Here is an 18,692-nt window from a genome sequence, read left to right on the forward strand (position 1 = left end):
TGTATGTGTGTGTGTGTGTGTGTGTGTGTGTGTGTGTGTTAACTAAGGGAAAAAAAATAAGGCATTCTGGGTTAATGGGCCTTACCTTCTAATATGAATATTAATAGAAATAATTTAGTTTCCATTTTATCAACAGGAAAATCAAATTTAAAGATATAAAAATTAGGGAAAATTTTATAGCTTCATATTCATTTTGAAATATCCCTTTTTTTTATTTTTTATTTTTTATTTTTTTTGAAATATCGCTTAATTTTTGTGAGCAGTATATTAAGTGACTTTTTCAAGGCCACATAATTACTACATTTTGGAACCTAAAAATCAAGTTAAGCATGTCTATATAATTCCAAATTTAATTTTTCTACAATATATATATATTGTCCCTCAAATGAAGTCTTGCTTTTCAGGGGGATCCTAAGCCACAAAATATGTTTTAGAAAATTTTTCTATAGTATTTTGAAGATGTTGGACTAAATTCTATATGGGTAAGGTGGAATAGGGGTAAGTATACACATACACAAATACACACATCCACTTAATTTATTACACGAATAAATTGATAATGAATGAAGAAAATATTTGCATTAACAAACATATTAAAGTCTAATGTGGGGCCAATACTGGACATAACCTTTTACCCTCTTTGAGAGGGGATGCTAGATGCGTGTCTGGCCAGCAGCCATAAGGAGGGAGAAGCACAGTCTGGTTTCGGGAAGTTCCCACAGTGTGTACTAAAAGGAAGGTCATACTTTCCCATACACAAGCCAGAGTGTGTGCTGTTGTTCTTAGCAGTGCTCTCTCCTGCATTCTGCATTATAAAAGAAGGATGGAGGCAGTTCTTGCTAGCTCAACTGGCCACCATTAGGTTTCTCCTGTACTATGAGTAATAAATGGTTATATCCTCCTGGTAGGTTTGTTTTGTTTTGTTTTTCACAATATCTAGGTACTGGGCTGACATTCCCAACTTAGTACACCTTTGCTACAAAGGTACTCTACTATCTGCAAAACAATGTGATTCCAATACATGCTATGGGTGAAAGGCTTAGTATCTAATCAAGGAATTTATATACTTTCCAAATAACAGAAAAGTTAGGTAGGATATAAGAAGATATATAAGAAAAGTTTAAGACAGCTTTTTGGCAATGGGTTTGCTCCCATAACATAGTTGTCATGGAATGCACCCCTAAATCAAAGCCAAAATGAGAAAGGAAAAGACTCATATCAACATTGTCACCATTAGACATAGATTCTGGCAAGTCTATCACTACTGAACATCTGATATACAAATGTGATGGTACCGCCAATAGAACAATCAAAAATCTTGAGAAAGAGGCTGTTGAGATAGGGAAGGACTCCTTCAAGTATTCCTGTATCTTGGATAAACTGAAAGCTGGATGTGACTGTGGTATCACCATTGATATCTTCTTGTGGAAATTCAACACCAGCAAGTATTATGTGACCATCATTAAAGAATCAGGACACAAAAACATCGTAACAGGCACATCTCAGACTGACTGTGCTCTCCTGATTTTTGATGCTGGTGTCAGTGAATTTGAAACAGTTACCTCTAAAAAAGAGCAGAACCATGAGCATGCCCTCCTGGCTTACACACTGAGTGTGAAACAACTGATTGTTGGTGTTAACCAAATGGATTCCACTGAGCTACCCTACATCCAGAAGAGATATGAGGAAATTGTTAAAGAGGTCAGCATCAGCCTGGGATGCTGAGGATCTAGGCTTGAAATGCTGAGATCACCGGCTTGAGTGTGGGCTCATACAGCTTGAGTGCAGGCTCACCACCTTGATCATAGGCTCATCCAGCTTAAGTGTGAGATTAAACATGACTCCATGGTTGCTACCTTGAAGCCCAATGTCATTGGATTGAGCAAGGGGTCACTTGCTGTGCTGGAGGCCTCCGATCAAGGCACATATGAGAAAGCAATCAATGAACAACTAAGATGCTGCAACTATGAATTATGCTTCTCATTTCTTTTTTTTTTTTAATAAATTTTTATTAATGGTAATGGGATGACATTAATAAATCAGGGTACATATATTCAAAGAAAACATGTCTAGGTTATTTTGTCATCAAATTATGTTGCAAACCCCTCGCCCAAAGTCAGATTGTCCTCCGTCACCCTCTATCTAGTTCTCTGTGCCCCTCCCACTCCCCCTAACTCTCTCCCTCCCTCCCTCCCATGTCCTCCCTCCCCCCCCCACCCTTGGTAACCACCACACTCTTGTCCATGTCTCTTAGTCTCATTTTTATGTTCCACCAATGTATGGAATCATGTAGTTCTTGTTTTTTTCTGATTTACTTATTTCACTCCTTATAATGTTATCAAGATCCCATCATTTTGCTGTAAATGATCTGATGTCATCATTTCTTATGGCTGAGTAGTATTCCATAGTGTATATGTGCCACATCTTCTTTATCCAGTCTTCTATTGAAGGGCTTTTTGGTTGTTTCCATGTCTTGGCCACTGTGAACAGTGCTGCAATGAACATGGGGCTACATGTGTCTTCACGTATCAATGTTTCTGAGGTTTTGGGGTATATACCCAGTAGAGGGATTGCTGGGTCATAAGGTAGTTCTATTTTCAGTTTTTTGAGGAACCACCATACTTTCCTCCATAATGGTTGTACTACTTTACAGTCCCACCAACAGTGAATGAGGGTTCCTCTTTCTCCACAGCCTCTCCAACATTTGCTATTACCCGTCTTGTTGATAATAGCTAATCTAACAGGAGTGAGGTGGTATCTCATTGTAGTTTTGATTTGCATTTCTCTAATAACTAATGAAGCTGAGCATCTTTTCATATATCTGTTGGCCATTTGTATCTCTTCCTGGGAGAAGTGTCTGTTCATGTCCTCTTCCCATTTTTTTATTGGATTGTTTGTTTGTTTGTTGTTGAGTTTTATGAGTTCTTTGTAAATTTTGGATATTAGGCCCTTATCTGAGCTGTCGTTTGAAAATATCAGTTCCCATATAGTTGGCTGTCTGTTTATTTTGATATCAGTTTCTCTTGCTGAGCAAAAACTTTTAATTCTGATGTAGTCCCATTCATTTATCTTTGCCTTCACTTCTCTTGCCATTGGAGTCAAGTTCATAAAATGTTCTTTAAAACCCAGGTCCATGATTTTAGTACCTATGTCTTCTTCTATGTACTTTATTGTTTCAGGTCTTATATTTAGGTCTTTGATCCATTTTGAATTAATTTTAGTACACGGGGACAGGCTGTAGTCGAGTTTCATTCTTTTGCATGTGGCTTTCCAGTTTTCCCAACACCATTTGTTGAAGAGACTTTCTTTTCTCCATTGTGTGTTGTTGGCCCCTTTATCAAAGATTATTTGACCATATATATGTGGTTTTATTTCTGGGCTTTCTATTCTGTTCCATTGGTCTGAGTGTCTATTTTTTTGCCAATACCATGCTGTTTTGATTATCGTGGCCCTATAATATAGTTTAAAGTCAGGTATTGTAATGCCCCCAGCTTCATTCTTTTTCCTTAGGATTGTTTTGGCTATTCGGGGTTTTTTATAGTTCCATATAAATCTGATGATTTTTTGTTCCATTTCTTTAAAAAATCTCATAGGGATTTTGATGGGAATTGCATTAAATTTGTATATTGCTTTGGGTAATATGGCCATTTTGATTATATTTATTCTTCCTATCCAAGAACAAGGAATATTTTTCCATCTCATTGTATCTTTTTCGATTTCCCTTAACAATGCTTTGTAATTTTCATTATATAGGTCCTTTACGTTCTTTGTTATGTTTATTCCTAGGTATTTTATTTTTTTTGTTGCAATCGTGAAGGGGATTATTTTTTTGAGTTCGTTTTCTAATATTTCATTGTTGGCATATAGAAAGGCTATGGACTTTTGTATGTTAATTTTGTATCCTGCGACCTTACTGTATTGGTTTATTGTTTCTAATAATCTTTTTGTGGAATCCTTCGGGTTTTCGATGTATAGGATCATATCATCAGCAAAAAGTGATAGCTTTACTTCTTCTTTTCCGATATGGATGCCTTTTATTTCTTTGTCTTCTCTGATTGCTCTGGCCAGAACTTCTAGCACCACGTTGAATAAGAGTGGAGAGAGTGGACAACCCTGTCTTGTTCCTGATTTAAGGTAGAAAGTCCTCAGTTTTATGCCGTTTAATAGGATGTTGGCTGATGGTTTATCATATATGGCCTTTATCATGTTGAGATATTTTCCTTCTATACCCATTTTGTTGAGAGTCTTAAACATAAAATTGTGTTGTATTTTATCAAAAGCCTTTTCTGCATCTATTGATAAGATCATGTGGTTTTTGTTCTTTGTTTTGTTGATATGGTGTATTACGTTAACCGTTTTGCGTATGTTGAACCATCCTTGAGATTCTGGGATGAATCCCACTTGATCATGATGTATTATTTTTTTAATATGTTGTTGTATTCGGTTTGCCAGTATTTTGTTTAGTATTTTAGCATCTGTATTCATTAGAGATATTGGTCTATAGTTTTCTTTCTTTGTGCCATCCTTGCCAGGTTTTGGTATGAGGGTTATGTTGGCCTGATAAAATGTGTTTGGAAGTATTGCTTCTTCTTCAATTTTTTGGAAGACTTTGAGTAGAATAGGAACCAAGTCTTCTTTGAATGTTTGATAGAATTCACTAGTATAACCGTCTGGGCCTGGACTTTTATTTTTGGGGAGATTTTTAATAGTTTTTTCTATTTCCTCCCTGCTGATTGGTCTGTTTAGGCTTTCTGCTTCTTCATGACTCAGTCTAGGAAGGTTGTATTGTTCTCGGAATTTATCCATTTCTTCTAGATTGTTGTATTTGGTGGCATATAATTTTTCATAGTATTCTACAATAATTCTTTGTATTTCTATGATGTCTGTGGTGATCTCTCCTCTTTCATTTTGGATTTTATTTATTTGAGTCCTGTGTCTTTTTTCCTTGGTGAGTCTTGCCAAGGGTTTGTCAATTTTGTTGATCTTTTCAAAGAACCAGCTCCTTGTTTTATTGATTTTTTCTATAGTTTTTCTGTTCTCTATTTCATTTATTTCTGCTCTGATTTTTATTATCTCCTTTCTTTGGCTGGTTTTGGGTTGTCTTTGTTCTTCTTTTTCTAGTTCCTTAAGGTGTGAAGTTAAGTGGTTTACTTCGGCTCTCTCTTGTTTGTTCATATAGGCCTGAAGTGATATGAACTTTCCTCTTATTACTGCTTTTGCTGCATCCCAGAGATTCTGATATGTCGTATTTTCATTTTCATTTGTCTGTATATATCTTTTGATTTCTGCGCTTATTTCTTCTTTGACCCATTCATTTTTTAGAAGTATGTTGTTTAGTTTCCACATTTTTGTGGGTTTTTCCCCCTCTTTTTTGCAGTTGAATTCTAGTTTTAAGGCTTTATGATCAGAAAATATGCTTGGTACAATTTCAATTTTTCTAAATTTGCTGATATTGTCTTTGTGGCCCAACATATGGTCAATTCTTGAGAATGTTCCATGTACACTAGAGAAAAATGTATACTCTGTCGCTTTGGGATGAAGTGTCCTGTAGATGTCTATCATATCCAGGTGTTCTAGTATTTCGTTTAAGGCCACTATATCTTTATTGATTCTCTGTTTGGATGACCGATCTAGAGCCGTCAGCGGTGTATTGAGGTCTCCAAGTATGATTGTATTTTTGTTAGTTTTTGTTTTAAGGTCAATAAGTAGCTGTCTTATATATTTTGGTGCTCCTTGGTTTGGTGCATATATATTAAGGATTGTTATTTCTTCTTGATTCAACTTCCCCTTAATTATTATGAAATGACCATTTTTGTCTCTGAGTACTTTTTCTGTCTTGTAGTCAGCATTATTAGATATGAGTATTGCTACACCTGCTTTTTTTTGGGTGTTGTTTGCTTGGAGTATTGTTTTCCAGCCTTTCACTTTGAATTTGTTTTTATTCTTGTTGCTTAGATGTGTTTCTTGTAGGCAGCATATAGTTGGATTTTCTTCTTTAATCCATTCTGCTACTCTGTGTCTTTTTATTGGTAAGTTTAATCCATTTACATTTAGTGTAATTATTGACACTTGTGGGTTCCCTACTGTCATTTTATAAATTGCTTTCTGTTAGTTTTGTATCTAGTTTGATTCTTCTCTTTTGTTTTTCTATCATTTGTTTTTGTTTGTTTGTGTTCCATACTTCTTTCCTCTGTTGCTACCTTTTTTAAGTCAAGTGTTTTTGTGGTGGTTTTTTTAAGGGTGGTTACCATTAAGTAATGAAAAGGGTACCTACCATATTCATTGTAGTACCCTATCTTATAAGTATTTCTGCACTTCATCATCCTTTGCTACTGTTAATCTCCATCCTCTCCCCCCTTTTTTTCCTTTGTTGTCACAGTTTAAGTTTGGTTTTATTGTGTTCTTGGTGGAGCTGTTACTTGTGGTGTTGTTTTCTTTTGTTCTTTGAATCTGGTTGGAAAACCCCCCTTAGTATTTCCTGGAGTGGGGGCTTTCTGTTGATAAATTCTCTCATCTTTTCTGTATTTGTGAATGTTTTTATATCTCCTTCATACTTGAAGGATAGCTTTGATGGGTATAGTATTCTTGGCTGAAAGTTCCTCTCTTTCAGGGCTTTAAATATTGGGGTCCACTCTCTTCTAGCTTGTAGAGTTTCTGCTGAGAAATCTGATGATAATCTAATAGGCCTTCCTTTATATGTTGTACTCTTCTTTTCCCTGGCTGCCTTGAGAATTTTTTCTTTGTCATTGGTTTGTGTCATCTTTATTATGATGTGCCTTGGAGTGGGTTTGTTGGGGTTAAGAAAACTTGGTGTTCTGTTTGCTTCTTGAATTTGAGGCTTAATTCCTTCCACAGGCTTGGGAAGTTCTCGTCTATTATTTGTTTGAGTATATTCTCCATTCCATTTTCTTTCTCTTCTCCCTCTGATATACCTATTATTCTTATGTTATTCTTTCTGATGGAGTCAGACAATTCCTGTAGGGCTTTCTCATTTTTTATTATTTTTGAGTCTCTTTCTTCTTCTCTCTGTTGTGCCTCAAGTTGTTTGTCTTCTATTTCACTAATCCTATCTTCAATCTGGGCTGTTCTGTTAGCTAAGCTTGTTACCTTGTTTTTCAGCTCGTGAATTGAGTTTTTCATTTCTGTTTGATTTGTTTTTATAGTTTCAATTTCCTTGGTAATATATTCTTTGTGTTCATTGAGTTGTTTTCTGATCTCCCTATATTGCCTTTCTGTGTTTTCTTGTATATCTCTGAGTATTTTTAAGATTTCTATTTTAAATTCTCTGTCATTTAGCTCCAAGGCTTCCAATATGTTAAGTCTTTTCTCCATAGATTTTTCCACATCTATTTGTGTTACCTCTCTTTCTTTTGTATCCATAATATTCGATTTCCTCTTTCTTATCGGCATCTGAGGGTGGTCTTATTGATAGCACGCAGGCGCACTCCCTCGCGGCTTGAATGAGCGTCGCTGCGGTAGGTTCCTCCACACCCTCGTCTCTCAGATTCAAGTGATAACAGTCCTTTTGCTTTCAGTTTGTGTGGAACTCCGGAATGCTCCGAGGATAAATTTTTCTGTTTCTAGTTGATAAATTTGTTGTGATTTAGGGGAGAGCTGTCGGACGCGCTTCTCACGGCGCCATTTCCGTGACGTCACTCTGCTTCTCATTTCTTTACATTCCCATCTGTCTGTTTGTCTCTCTCTCTCACCCCCAAAAGAAAGAAAGAAAGAAAGAAAGAAAGAAAGAAAGAAGATTGGCTACAGTCCTGCCACAGTAACATTTGTGCCAGTTTGGTTGAAATGGTGACAATATGCTAGAGATAAGTGCTAACATGCCTCGGTTCAAGGGATGGAAAATAACTGATAAAGATAGCAATACCACTGGAACCATGCTGCTTAAAGCTCTGCATTGCATTCTTCCACCAACTAATTCAACTGACAAGTCCTTGTGTCTGCCCCTCCAGGATTTCTACAAAATTGGTGGAATTGACACTGTTCCTGTGAGTTAAGTTGGAGACTAGTGTTTAAAAAGCCAAAATGGTGGTCACCTTTGCTCCAGTCAATGTTACAAATGAAGTAAAGTTCATTGAAATGAACCATGAAGCTTTAAGTGAAGCTCTTCCTGGGGACAACGTTGGTTTCAAGGTCAAGAACGTTTCTGTCAAAGGTGCCCCTCATGACAATGCAACTGGTGACAGTAAAACTGGCTAACCAATGGAAGCAGCTGGCTTCATAATTCAGGTGAGTATCCTGAACCATCCAGACCAAATCAGTGCTGGATAAGTACCTGTGCTTGATTGCAAATTTGCTCAGCTGAAGAGATTGCTCATCGTTCTGAGAAAAAGCTGGAGGATGGCCCATAATTCTTGAAATATGGTGATGCTGCCATCATGGATATGGTTCCTGGCAAACCCATGTGTGTTGGGAGCTTCTCTGACTCTCCTCCTTTGGGCCATTTTTCTGTTTGTGACATGCACCAGACATCATGTCACATGGTTGTGACATGGGTGTCATTAAAGCACTAGACAAGAACACTGCAGAAGCTGGCAAAGTAACCAAGTGTGCCCAGGAAGCTCTGAAGGCTAAATGAATATTTGTTCCCATACCTGCAAACCCAATCTTAACCAACATTAGAAGAATAGTCTCAGAACAGTTTGTTTTAATTGATTATTTAAGTTTAACAGTAAAAAACTGGTTAATGATTACAAGGCATTGTAAAACCTTTACAAGGAAAGGAGAGAGATTTCTGGAGCATTTGGGGTTTTTTTTTGTGTGTGTGTGCGTGTGTGTATGTGTGTGACAATTTTTAAGTTATTAGTTTTTACAATCAGTGATTTTTAATGGAAATGACCAAAAATGTGTTGCAGAATTTTGAGACTCATTAAAACAAAGTTTCATAAATATAAAAAATATAAGTGCAAAACATGCATATAATGCACAGTAATTTTAAGTGAGGGGGACAGGGAAATATCTTCCTAGAAAATAGTCAATATGAATTGTACTAGGAAGGATAGTTAGATCTTCTTCAGTCAGAGATCGGTAAACTCACAATCCAGATAGAGGGAAAAGTCTGGGGAAAGTTACAGAAATAGAAAAATTAGCCCTGGCCAGTTGGCTCTATGGTAGAGCATCAACACAGTGTGTGGATGTGCTGGGTTTGATTCTTGATCAGGGCACACAGGAGAAGCACCCATCTGCTTCCCCACCCTTGCCTCTCTCACTTCTCTCTCTCACTCATTCTCCTTCTCCCTCATTCTCTCTCTCTCCCCTTCCTGCAGCCCTGTCTCAATTGGGGTGAGTTGGCCCCAGGTGCAGAAGATGGCTCCATGACCTCCACTTCAGGTGCTAAGAAGAGCTTGGTTGTTGAGCAACAGAGCAACACCCCAGAAGGGCAGAGAATCACCCCATTGTGGGCTTGTTGGGTGGATCCCGGTGGGGGCACATGTGGGAGTCTATCTCTGCCTACCTTCCTCTCAGTAAGTAAAAAAATAGAAAAAATAAGAAGGCAGTATAGAATAATAATCAAGCCCTAAAAAACTCTAATATCAGAATTCTAGTTTAGCCACTTACTGGAAATGTGACTAATATTCAGTTACTTAAGCTTTTTACAGTTTACCTTTCTTATATTTAAGAATATAAGAATTAATATGATAATGTTTTAAAAACACTTAACATGGTGTCTGGAACTTGGTTATTGGTACCAAAACCTAATTTATTATAATCATAAAGATACAAAAAGTATGATATTTTGGCTAAAAAATGAGATAGGTCGTGAGGTGGTATATATATTTAATTGGGTCTTGTAGTTATTTTTTATTTTATTATTTTTTTTGTATTTTTCTGAAGCTAGAAACAGGGAGAGACAGTCAGCCAGGCTCCCGCATGCACCCGACCAGGATACACCCAGCACGCCCACCAGGGGGCGATGCTCTGCCCCTCCGGGGCGTCACTCTGTTGCGACCAGAGCCACTCTAGCACCTGGGGCAGAGGCCAAGGAGCCATCCCCAGCTCCCAGGCCATCTTTGCTCCAATGGAGCCTTGGCTGCGGGAGGGGAAGAGAGAGACAGAGAGGAAGGAGAGGGGGAGAGGTGGAGAAGCAGATGGGCGCTTCTCCTGTGTCCTCTGGCCTGGAATCGAACCCAGGACTTCTGCACGCCAGGCTGACGTTCTACCACTGAGCCAACCGGCCAGGGCTTGTAGTTATTTTTAGTTTGTTATCTATCTTAATATTAACTATATTATTACTATACATTAAACTTGAAAGCCTAGAGTAAGAGATAAACTGTTTTCTCCAGGGTAGTTAGTTATGAGGTGTCAGAGAGAAGGAAACAGCTCTAAAGCCTGTCTTCAGCATTAAAGAACAACAATTAATGCTTACCACTTCAAAACCAAAGGGTCATGGGCCCTGGTTGATTGGCCCAGTGGTAGAGATTCAGCCCGGCATGTGGAAGTCCCGGGTTCCATTCTTTATCAGGGATCACAGGAGAAGTGTCTATCTGTTTCTCCACTCTTCCCCCTATTTCTCTCCCTCTCTCTCTCTCTCTCTCTCTTCTCTTCCCCTCCTGCAGCCATGGCTTGATTGAAGCCATTTTGCCGAGGGCACCGAAGATGGCTCCATGGCCTCCACTTCAGGTGCTGAGAAGAGTTAGCTTGCTGAACAACAGAGCAAAGGCCCCAGATAGGAAAAGCATTGCTCCCTAATGGCTTGCTGGGTGGATCCTTGTTGGTGCTCCCCTCCTTTTACTTGTCTCCGTCTCCCCTCCTTTTACTGAATAATAAAAAAAGGTCATGTGTACTAGAAACAGAAGCTTTATTTTATATTTCAGATAGGAAGGCTTATATAATTTTTTGTCCTTCAAAACCTTGTAAGTGACATGCAAATGTTTTACCAGTTCTTACAAAATTTCAGAAACAGAAGGTGCATTACAAATAGCATAATAGTAGCATTTTGCATTTTTATTGAAATGACTAGGCTCTAATCAGGCTACTTTTCAGGACATCGGCCAACATTTGTGGACAACTGGCTTCAGTCTTTGGCAGCAGTGGTTTATTCATTTCTTTAATTCTCTCTTTTTAATTTTCAAAACACCTCTCTCTTTTCTGGATGGCATCACCACTACCTTTCCTAGACTATGCATGTTGTGGTATTACTGATATTGTTTCTGATGCTTGTTGAAGTATGGTGTAGTATTAAAAGCACTTTATTGGACCAAACTTAGAGAAGCTTAGGCTTTTGAAGTAAAATTTATTCTGAGTTGAAATAGAAGGTCACTTACAGGTTCTCAATGTCTCATCTCCATCTGTCCCACCAAGGAAACAGTCCAGTCTTGTCTTCAGTAAGTATAAACACCAAAGTCCAGATATACTGTGCCGTGGTTTAGCCCATATCAAAGCTCAGTCCAATCCAGACACTTCTCAAAGCCTGTACTTGCGAGACTGTCTGGCTGCTAGCCCACACAGCATGGCTGATAATGTGCTAGTGCCTTTCTGTCAGCAAGAAAACAGAGCGAAAGGCAAAAAGGGTAAAAAAAGAACCTGGATCTCTGTTTGGCCTCTGTTTATATTCTGCTGCTGAGAAGGATTAGTTTCCCCTTAAGGTAACCAATTAGTTTTTTTAAATTTTCATGGGCTTGGGTTGGCTATGCCTCAACCAGATTCTTACTCTAGGATAGACTGACAAGCCCCTGTGGCTGCCATTATGGTTTCCACTGCACAGGCCTTAAAGTGGAAACACAAATACACCTCTCCCAACCACCTGAGTGGCAGCACCTTGAACAGACCTTTCCCAGCTGGCTTGAAATTGAGTCCAGAGGACTGAGGCACAGTGGATTTTTAGGGTACAATGAATTTTTGACATGAATAATCTAACCTTCTAGAAAATTAAGCCAAATCAAATGTTGAAGTTTCTTACTGAAACAAGCACTGTGATAAAACATAGAAAAAATTTTTAAAAAGTATGTTTCATACTTTTTTCTTATATCACATTTCTCAAAACTTGACTGTTTAAGGCAAAATTAGATCATGCGTGTGAAGTGTTCTATAAACTATAAATTATTTTTAAAGTATAAAAGGATAATATTGATAATAACCCCTCAGATTTAAGTGTGTAATATGTTTAAAATCAGATTTATTGAGTTATATTGTATGTACAATAATATAATTATTTAATTATGAGTGAATAAGTTGAAGAATTTTTAATTAAACTTATCCAGGTAACATTGGTTAAAATGTTACATAAATTTCAGGTGTGCAACATTACAATTAAATATACATATTCTCTATTGTATGCTCACCTCACAAAGTCTAGTTCCCTTCCATTGCCATATATTTCCCCTTTACCCAATTTTCCCTGCTACCATCCCCTGTTCTGTCTGGTAACCACCACTCTTTTGTTTGTATTTATCTGTATCTTTTTGTGTGTCTTGCTGGTACATTTGTTACTTTTTGTTTTATATTACACATATGAATAAAATAAAGTATTTTTACTTATCCATCTGACTTATTTCACTTAGTAAAATACTCCCCCAAAACAAAAGGCCAAGACAAGATTCCTACCCTGATAAATTTTACCAAACATTCAAAGATTTGGTACGTAACTTTTTTTTTAATTTTTTTACAGATACAGAGGGAGAGTCAGAGAGAGGGATAGATAGGGACAGATAGGCAGGAACAGAGAGAGATGAGAAGCATCAATCATTAGTTTTTTGTTGTGACACCTTAGTTGTTCATTGATTGTTTTCTCATATGTGCCTTGACTGTGGAGCTACAGCAGACCGAGTAACTTTTTTCTCAAGTCAGCAACCTCGGGTCCAAGCTGGTGAGCTGTGCTCAAACCAGATGAGCCCGTGCTCAAACTGGCGACCTCAGGGTCTTAAACCTGGGTCCTCCACATCCCAGTATGATGTTCTATCCACTGTGCCACTGCATGGTCAGGCCATAATCCTTTTCTTCCTTCCATTTTTCTCTTTTGTGATGGGAATGTTTAACATAAGTTTATCCAGCATTGTTTTTGGAAAAATATGATTTCACAGGTTCATAGCTGAAAAGAAATTTTACCAGGATAAATTATGCCTCTTACTATCACCCATAGCTTGTTTTGATGATGTTTCAATAAAACTTGGACCTTACACTTTAAAAATTAATGTGTTTTACAAATGAGAAGCATGTGAATTTAAAGGAAGGGAGTAGGAGTGGAATGTTATTAACAGAATATTTGTGCTCCTGCAAAATTCATATGATAATCTGTACTCAAGGTGGTGGTTTATGGAGAAGTGATCTTTGGATATCATTAGAATTAAATTAGGACATGAGAGTGGGACATTTAAGATGGGATTAGTGCCCTATAAGAAGAGTCACTGAGATGACATCAGAGTAATGGCGAGGTAGGAAGTGATACCGATAAATCTCCCCCAAAACTCAACAAGATCTTCAACCAGAAACAGAAAAACCTATCCTTGGAGCCTCCAGATGTTTTGCAATACATCCGAAGGTATGGTCCAGTGAAAAATTGGCTAAATATATAATCAAACCCCGAAGGAAATAGGGAGTAAGAAATGCTCTGCCTTCCTCAGTAACCTATACAGGGCGGCTTTCATTGGGAACTGAGAATATAGAAACTGAGGTGGGCAAAGGGGGTGAATAGATCCAGGCTGCAGCACAAACGGCCGAACCAGGCTGTGGCACAGAGATCCAGGCTGAGGAAAAACTGTTCCTGTGGCAACCCAGGCAATACAAGCTAACACTTGCACCAAACCCAGACAAAGAAAGACAAGCGGGGCAGCCATTTTCCCCGGTCTCTTGGTCGGCGTGCGCAGATAGTGGGTGAGAGATTCCTTCCAAAGCCTCAAGAGTGTGCGCCCGTGTTGTCCCACAGAGAGGCAGAGTCAAAGGCCTTTGTGTGGGTCGAAAGTGGAATCTCTGGGCCGTCCCACCGCCCTGGGAAAGCTGTGCATGGAGAGGGAGCGAGAACTAATTCCAATGCTGGAACTTTTCCATGCGAGAGGGGGATTCACTCAGAGGATGAGGCAGCTGGCCTGATATCCTGGTCTGCGCATGCAGATAGTAAGCGAGAGATTTCTCCGAGTGCCTAGGCAGTGCGCACCCATGTTATCCCACAGAGGGGCAGAGTCAGTGACCTCTGTGTGGGCCGAAAGCAAAATCTCTGGGCCACCCCAGCGCCCTGGGAAAGCTGCGCACGGGGATGGAGCGAGAGCCAATTCCAACACCGGAACTTTTCCGTGTGGGTGGGGGTTTCACTCAGGTGAAACTACTGGCCTGATATCCTGGTCTGCGCACGCAGATAGTGAGCGAGAGATTCCTCTGAGTGCTTCGGCAGTGCCCGCCCATGTTCTCCCACAGAGGGGCAGAGTCAGGGGACTTTGTGTGGGCCAAAAAGCGGAATCTCAGGCCGCCCCAGCACCTTGAAAAAGCCACACAAGGGGACAGAGCAAGAGCCAATTCCAATGCTGGAACTTTTCCGAGCGAGTGGGGGTTTCACTCAGAGTGAGAGGCGGCCGGTCTGATACCCTGGTCTGTGCGCGCAGATAGTGGGTGAGAGATTCCTCCAAGTGCCTCGGCACTGTGCGCCCATGTGATCCCACAGAGTGGCAGAGCCAGCAGTCTTTGAGTGGGCAGAAGCCCCTGCCTGATTATGCTAGCAGCTCTGACTGACTGAGCCTTACCCAGAGCCCTGTGCTGAGTGGGAATAGAGTGGGGAGTTGCCAGCTCTTTGAGCCTCTTACTATCCAGGCGGAGGCAGCAGCAACCCCATAGCTGGACTATCAGGCTACTAATTGAGGAAGGAAAGACTAGGAGAAAGGATCCAGGAACACGGATTCTTTCACTGGTGGAGCCTATAAATGCTAATGAGCCTCGACTGCCAACAAGACTGAAGCACAATACACAACATCGCCATAGAGACTTATCAACTACAAACCTCTACCTCAGCGTGCCATAGGGGCAGAACCCAAGGTACAGAGTCACCGACCAGGAAGAGGGAGAGAAAAGAAAAAGCAAGAGGATAACCTCTCAAAATCAAGAATTATATGCAGACTTTATAGCCTATCCCATTTTATTATATTTGTTCATTTGTTTCTCTTATCTTCATTCTTGATATTTTTTATTCCTCCTCCAATTTGGTCATTTAACTCTCTGCCGGTCTTACTCTTTCCTCTCCTTGAACTACACTACCCATAACTGTTACATCTCCATTATCTTTTCTTTCCTCTTCCTTTCTCTCTATGAGGGCTGCACTCCAAAACCCTTAACTCTCTTTCTCTCTCTCCTCTTTTTTCTTTTTTCTTCTTTCACTGGTTCCCTCTTTTTTTCTCTCTCTCTTTCTTTTCTCCCTCTATATTAGTTTCTTCCTTTCTCCTTTATGTCTCCTCTCATTCAAACCTCAATAACGAACAATATCTTATCTGGGACTCAAACTTATGTTTGTGGCATTTTGGGGGGCTTTTACTTCACCTTTTTAACACACTAGCAGTGCTCCCATCCCTGGCTCTCCATTTTATCTAGTTCTTGTTCTACTAAATACAATTGTAATTTTTAAATTTGTCCCCCCATTTTCCTGTTTACCTCTTATTCCTCTCATCATAACTCTTAGTCAACCAACACCTAAAAGCAAATCATTTTATTCTTGACCCAATTTTTTTTCTAATTTGCTTTTTGTAGATCCATATGCCTTTTTTTTTTGCCCCTTTATTACTTCTCCCCAATTCAGGCCCTCCATTACAGGCATTGTTTGTTCTATTTAGTACAATATAATCCACAGTTCACCACAAGATTTTCTCAAGAAAGAGGGAAGAGGAGAGGAGAGAAAAAAAGGAGGGGTGAATAATTTCCTTTTTTAAAATTTTTATTTTATTTTTCATTATTTCATTATTATTTTTTTTAAAAAACAACTCTTCGATTTTTTATTTTTTTAACTTTTTATTGTTTATTAAATCTCATTAATACTATCAACAAAACCACCCTCAGATGCCATTAAGGAAGAGAAAATCGAATATCATGGATACAAAAGAAAGAGGTAACACAGATAGATGAGGAAAAATCTATGGAGAAGAAATTTAATATATTGGAAACCTTGGAGCTAAATGACAGGGAATTTAAGATAGAAATCCTAAAAACCCTCTGAGATATACAAGAAAACACAGAAAGGCAATTTAGGGAGCTCAGAAAACAACTCAACAAACACAAAGAATATATTTCCAAGGAAATTGAAACTATAAAAACAAATCAAACAGAGATGAAAAGCTCAATTCACAAGCTGAAAAACGAGGTAACAAGCTTAGCTAATAGAACAGGCCAGATAGAAGAGAGAATTAGTGAAACAGAAGACAAGCAACTTAAGGCACAACAGAGAGAAGAAGAAAGAGACTCAAAAAAGTAAAAAAAAATAAGATAGCCCTACAAGAATTATCTGACTCCATCAAAAAGAATAACATAAGAATAATAGGTATATCAGAGGGAGAAGAGAGAGAAAATGGAATGGAGAACATACTCAAACAAAGAATAGATGAGAACTTCCCAAGCCTGTGGAAAGAACTAAAGCCTCAAATTCAAGAAGCAAACAGAACTCCGAGTTTGCTTAACCCCAACAAACCTACTCCAAGGCACATCATAATGAAATTGGCACAAACCAATGGCAAAGAAAAAATTCTCAAAGTGGCCAGGGAAAAGAAGAATACAACATATAAAGGAAGGCCCATTAGATTATCATCAGATTTCTCAGCAGAAACTCTACAAGCTAGAAGAGACTGGACCCCAATATTTAAAGTCCTGAAAGAGAGAAACTTCCAGCCACGAATACTATACCCATCAAAGCTATCTTTTAAATATGAAGGAGAAATAAAAACATTCACAGATAAAGAAAAGATGAGGGAATTTATCATCAAAAAACCCCCACTCCAGGAATTATTAAAGGGGGTTCTCCAATCAGATACAAAGAACAAAAAAAAACAAAAAAAAAAAACCACAAGTAAAAGCTCCAAGAAGAATACAATAAAACCAAATTTAAACTATGACAACAACAAAAAGAAAGGGGGGGGAGAGGATGGAGATTAACAGTAGCAAAGAACGATGGAGTGCAAAAGTACTCACAAAATAGTGCGCTACAATGAACAGGGTAGAAACCCTTTTCATTACTTTAAGGTAACCACCATTGAAAAAACCACCACAGAAGCACATGAGATAAAAAAATATAGCAATAGAGGAAAGATGTATGGAATACAACCAAATAAAAACAAAAGATAGAAAAACAAAAGAGATGGATCAAACAAGACACAAAACTAACAGAAAGTAATCTATAAAATGGCAATAGGGAACTCACAAGTGTCAATAATTACACTAAATGTAAACGGATTAAACTCACCAATAAAAAGGCACAGAGTAGCAGAATGGATTAAAAAAGAAAATCCAACTGTATGCTGCCTACAGGAAACTCATCTAAGTAACAAGGATACAAACAAATTCAAAGTGAAAGGCTGGAAAACAATACTCCAAGCAAATAACATCCAAAAAAAAAGCAGGCGTAGCAATACTCATATCTGATAATGCTGACTAAAAGACAGCAAAAGTACTCAGAGACAAAAATGGTCATTTCATAATGGCTAAGGGGACACTGAATCAAGAAGACATAACAATTCTTAATATATATGCACCAAACCAAGGAGCACCAAAATATATAAGACAGCTACTTATTGACCTTAAAACAAAAACTGACAAAAATACAATCATACTTGGAGACCTCAATACACTGCTGATGGCTCTAGATCGGTCATCCAAACAGAGAATCAACAAAGATATAGTGGCTTAAACAAAATACTAGAGCACCTGGATATGATAGACATCTACAGGACATTTCATCCCAAAGTGACTGAGTATACATTTTTCTCCAGTGTACATGGATCATTCTCAAGAATTGACCATATGTTGGGCCACAAAGACAACATCAGCAAATTCAGAAAAATCGAAGTTGTACCAAGCATATTTTCTGATCATAAAGCCTTGAAACTAGAATTCAACTGCAAAAAAGAGAAAAAACATCCCACTAAAATGTGGTAACTAAACAACATACTTTTAAAAAATGAATGGGTCAAAGAAGAAATAAGTGCAGAGATCAAAAGATATATACAGACTAATGAAAATGACAATACGACATATCAGAATCTATGGGATGCAGCAAAAGCAGTGATAAGAGGGAAGTTCATATCACTTCAGGCATATATGAACAAACAAAAGAGAACCCAAGTGAACCACTTAACTTCACACCTTAAGGAACTAGAAAAAGAAGAACAAAGACAACCCAAAACCAGCCGAAGAAAGAAGATAATAAAAATCAGAGCAGAAATAAATGAAATACAGAACAAGAAAGCTATAGAAAAAAATTAATACAACAAGGACTTGGTTCTTTGAAAAGATCAACAAAATTGACAAAACCTTGGCAAGATTTACCAAGGAAAAAAGAGAAAGAACTCATGTAAACAAAATCCAAAATGAAAGAGGAGAAATCACCACAGACACTGTAGATATACAAAGAATTATTGTAGAATACTATGAAAAACTTTCTGCTACTAAATTCAACAACCTAGAAGAAATGGATAAATTCCTAGAACAATACAACCTTCCTAGACTGAGTCAAGAGGAAGCAGAAAGCCTAAACAGGCCTATTAGTAGAGAAGAAATAGAAA

General features: G+C 38.3%; 1 pseudogene; it reads left to right on the forward strand.

The window, feature by feature from the left end:
• The first annotated feature begins 1,196 nt into the window (after positions 1 to 1,196).
• Positions 1,197 to 8,590, forward strand: LOC136317076 (putative elongation factor 1-alpha-like 3; annotated as a pseudogene).
• The last annotated feature ends 10,102 nt before the right edge of the window (positions 8,591 to 18,692 follow it).

This window comes from Saccopteryx bilineata, chromosome X (genome assembly GCF_036850765.1).
Source record: "Saccopteryx bilineata isolate mSacBil1 chromosome X, mSacBil1_pri_phased_curated, whole genome shotgun sequence".
Taxonomy (NCBI): Eukaryota; Metazoa; Chordata; class Mammalia; order Chiroptera; family Emballonuridae; genus Saccopteryx; species Saccopteryx bilineata.